Below are 4,806 nucleotides of genomic sequence, written 5' to 3' on the forward strand. Positions count from 1 at the left end.
AATGTCTTTATTTCTTCTTTTCTTTCTTTTCTTTCTTTCTTTCTTTTTTTTTAGGTATGGGGTTTCACCATGTTGCCCAGGCTGCTCTCCAACTCCTGAGGTCAAGCAATCCACTTGCCTCGGCCTTTCAAAGCTCTGGGATTACAGGCATAAGCTAGCACAACCAGCCCTCTCCTTTACTTTTGAAAAATAAATTTGCTATATACAGAAATCTAATTGAATCATGATTTGTTTTTCTCTTTCAAGACTTTCTAACTCTACTCTCTTCTTGCTTGCATGGATTCTTATGAGACACCTTTTGGAATACTTATCATTATTTTTCAGTAAAGTGTTTATCCCTTCTGTACACTGGGTCCTTTAAATTTCATTTTAGTTATCTTAGAATTTTCCAAAGTTTCAGTATGATATGACAATATATGATTCTTAAGGTATTCATTGTACTTTTTGTTAGCTGAATCTGTGTTTTAGTGTCTGTCACTGATTTTGGAAAACTCTTGATTATTATTATATCAAATATTTCTTCTCCATTATCTCTTTCTTCTAAAGGTATTATGATTTCATGTAAGTTATATATTTTTTTAATTTATCACAGTTTGTATATTATAACTTGATAATGTCTTTTATCCAATATGATAATGGAAAACAACCTTGAATAATTACTTGATGAAAGGTGACCTACAAGTGGTGAATAAACACAAAAATGTGTTTAGTATTAGTAATCATGAGGGAAATTAAACTTAATTCACAATCATGTTTTACTTTCAACCCATTAAAAAATGACTGAAGTTAAAATGACCCACAATATAAAGTTTTTACAAGGAGTTTGAACAACTGTAACTCTCATGTGTCATTGGTGAGATTAAAAAATAGTACACCCATTTTGGAAAATAGATCTTTCTTCTAAACTTAAACTGTACTTCAAGACTGAACACTTGCACTCCAAAGTCCAAGTAGAAATTAATACATAGGCCCATGCAAAAGTGCACACGCACACACACTCAAAATTGGAAGCATTATTTATTAAAAACTGGAAGTAAAATATTCACTAATTGTAAAATTAATACAATGATGATATTACCGTAAGATGTTCTACCACCTGGAATTAACAAAACACATAATATCAATGTGCAATAGACGGGCAGATCACAAAACATTAAGCTAAGTAATAAAAGTATAATTCAAAAAAAGTATTATTTTATTCCTGCTAAAGTATACTAATGAAAAATTCTACTTACATAAAGCCGAGTAGTAGTTGCCTGGGCTTCCAGGCAGAAGATGGAGGGGGTTACAAAGTGGAAGAAAATGTTTTAGAGATTGGAACTGTCCTAGGTCCTGATTTTGGTACTGTTCCTGCAGTTCTATCCAATTACCAACTACATCCAACTAACTATACATTTAAACTGGATGAATTTGATTCTATGAAATAAACCTTATGTATTATATTCCATAAACTAGGAAAAGAAAATTACTTTGGAATGTCTTTGGACATAGTAAAAAAAAGAAGCATTTATTTCCATTTAATGCAGTAGATGTCTTCTTTTAACTGTAGAAACTTGACTCCAGATTGAAAACAGATTGCTAATTTTGTGCCACCATGGAAAATAATTTTACTTACTTTGAGGCTCAGAATTTTTTAATTAAAAAACTCCATCTTTGCCACAAAGCTGGAAACTTTGTCCAAAGTAGCACTTTCTATTTTAAGTTTTTTTAAAAAAGGTTTGTGTCAGATAAAAATCAGTCTACAAAACTTATTGCTTCAGAATTTTTGTCTCATTAAAATAAAAAGTAGTTAGAGAAGCAAAGAAAACACTGGTTGCTAAATCATCGTAGTTTCTAAATCTACATGCAGTGTAGAAACTTTCAGATACTGACCCAAAAATAGTTAAGTATTTTCAGTAGTAAAAGTGTTTCTAGGATAATTTTTACTGGATTCACTTAAACAAATTTATTTCTGAAACATGGCCTTACAAATGTGGAAAAATATAGATTGCAAATAGTAATAATAGTTAAGGAAAAATTCATAATTTCTTATTTGTTGTAGTTATTTTCACAATTTTTCCAATAATACACAGGTGGCTGGTAAAATCTGTATTTGAAATTTGCTTTGGAATCATCTATTATTATAATTAGAGTTCTCTATTTTATTTATTTATTTATTTATTTAATTTTATTATTTAAAATTTTTATTTTTGAGACAGAGTTTCGCTGTTGTTACCCAGGCTGGAGTACAATGGCATGATCTCAGCTCACTACAACCTCCACCTCCTGCGTTCAAGCAATTCTCCTGCCTCAGCCTCCCGAGTAGCTGGGACTACAGGCAGGTGCCATCATGCCCAGCTAATTTTTGTATTTTTAGTAGAGACGGGGTTTCAACTTGTTGACCAGGATGGTCTCGATCTCCTCACCTTGTGATCCACCTGCCTCAGCCTCCCAAAGTGCTGGGATTATAGGCGTGAGCCACTGCTCCTGGCCACATTTCTCTATTTTATTCTTATATTAGTATTTTAACTTTATGATAGATGCTGCATACTACTACTATAAAGCCCAACATACCTCACACCCATGACCCTGGCTATCACTATATTCTCCATACCTATAACTTTTCATTGAAAGAATGTAATATGGCATTCATTAAAAAGTCAGGAAACAGATGCTGGAGAGGATGTGGAGAAATAGGAACACTTTTACACTGTTGGTGGAAGTGTAAATTAGTTCAAGCACTGTGGAAGACAGTGTGGCGATTACTCAAGGAACTAGAAGTAGAAATTCCATTTGACACAGCAAACCCAATACTGGGTATATATCCAAAGAATTATAAACCATTATATTATAAGGATACATTCACACGTATGTTCATTGCAGCGCTGTTTACAATAGCAAAGACTTGGAATCAACCCAAATGCCCATCGATGATAGACTGGATAAAGGAAATGTGGCACATATATACCATGGAATACTATGCAGCCATAAAAAGATGAGTTTCTGTCCTTTGCAGGGTCATGGATGAAGCTGGAAACCATCATTCTCAGCAAACTAATACAAGAACAGAAAACCAAACATTGTGAGAGTTGAATGATGAGAACAAATGGACACAGGGAGGGGACCATCACACATGGGTCTGTCGAGGGTAGGAGGCTAGGGGAGGGATAGCATCAGGAGAAACACCTAATGTAGAAGATGGGTTGATGGGCACAGCAAACCACCATGGCATATGTATACCTGTGCAATAAACCTGCATGTTCTGCACATGTACCCCAGAACATAAAGTATAATAAAGAGAAAGAGATTAATCACCTGTAAAAACAAAGAAACAAACAAAAAGCAAAGAACAGAATTTATAATATTTAGCCTTTTGAGACTGAATTTTGTCACTAAACAAAATTCCCTTTAGATTCATCCAGGCTGTATGTACCCATATTTGGTTCTTTTATATTTCTGTGTAGTAGTCCAAAGATAAATTTACAGAAGTTTGCATAACTATTCACCCATTGAACAACATCTGGGAGGTTTCCAGTTTTTGGCTATTAAATATAAAGTTGCTATTAATATTAACTTTATGTTTCTGTCCAAACAACCACAGGTTTTTGTAAATAAGGTGTTTTTAAGAAATAGTCACAGCTAATTTACATATTTTCTTTGGCTGCTTGCATGTTGCAATTTAATTTCATAATTGAATAATTGCAATAGATATTGTATGATATACAAGTTTAAAATATTTTTTATCTATCTGTGTCTTTTAACTCCTGCTAAAAAAATTGAAATAAGAAAGTATGGGCTGGGCGTGGTAGCTCACGCCCATAATCTCAGCACTTTGGGAGGCTGAGGCGGGTGGATCATGAGGTCAAGATATCAAAACTATCCTGGTCAACATGGTGAAACACTGTCTCTATAAAAATACAAAAATTAGCAGGGCATGGTGGCACACGCCTGTAGTCCCAGCTACTCGGGAGGTTGAGGCAGGAGAATTGCTTGAACCCAGGAGGCAGAGGTTGATGTGAGCCAAGATTGTGCCATTGCACTCCAGCCTGGGTAACAAGAGTGAAACCCTGTCTCAAAAAACAAAAACAAAGAAACAAAAAACCAAACAAACAAACAAAAAGAAAGTAAGCATTTATTAACTTAATTAAACATATGTCTTCATACTGAAGAAGCGATTTTTGTATAGACTAGGATTGAGGAAATTTTGTTTTTGGGCCAAATATGGCCATTAGAAGTTCTAGGATTCAGGAAATTTAGTTTGTGGGCCAAATATGGCCATTAGAAGTTGTTTGTTGTGTGGCTTTTTAGCTAGAAATAACTTTTATATTTGTTTAAATATCATAAACAATAAATTTTTTAAAATGAAAAGATGGAAGTATAAAAAAAGAAGGAAGGAAGGAAGGAAGGAAGGAAGGAAGGAAGGAAGGAAGGAAGGAAGGAAGGAAGGAAGGAAGGAAAGAAGGAAGGAAGGAAGAAAGAAAATGTAGAAATAAATGAAGAAACAGACACAAAATAAAGTTTAAAGAATTCATTAGATCATAAGAGGAATAGCTGCCTGGAATACTCAGATCCAAATAATCCTACACACTAGGTCCATTTATAGCCTTTGTTACAAGCAAGTGTGTATATACCAAAAGCAGAAGGAGTGGCTTGATACAAAGTTGTTTGTTAGAAATTCTCGTCTGTTTATAGAAATAACATTGATTAGTCCTTAGCTATACATGAGTGAGCTACAAGCTATGGGCTATGGTGTGTGGCATGTGACATTGTTAGGTTAATTTGTATCTACTTGTGGCAATAGTAAGCAACTTCAAGGATGATTACTTA

This window comes from Callithrix jacchus, chromosome 1, assembly GCF_049354715.1.
Source record: "Callithrix jacchus isolate 240 chromosome 1, calJac240_pri, whole genome shotgun sequence".
NCBI lineage: Eukaryota > Metazoa > Chordata > Mammalia > Primates > Cebidae > Callithrix > Callithrix jacchus.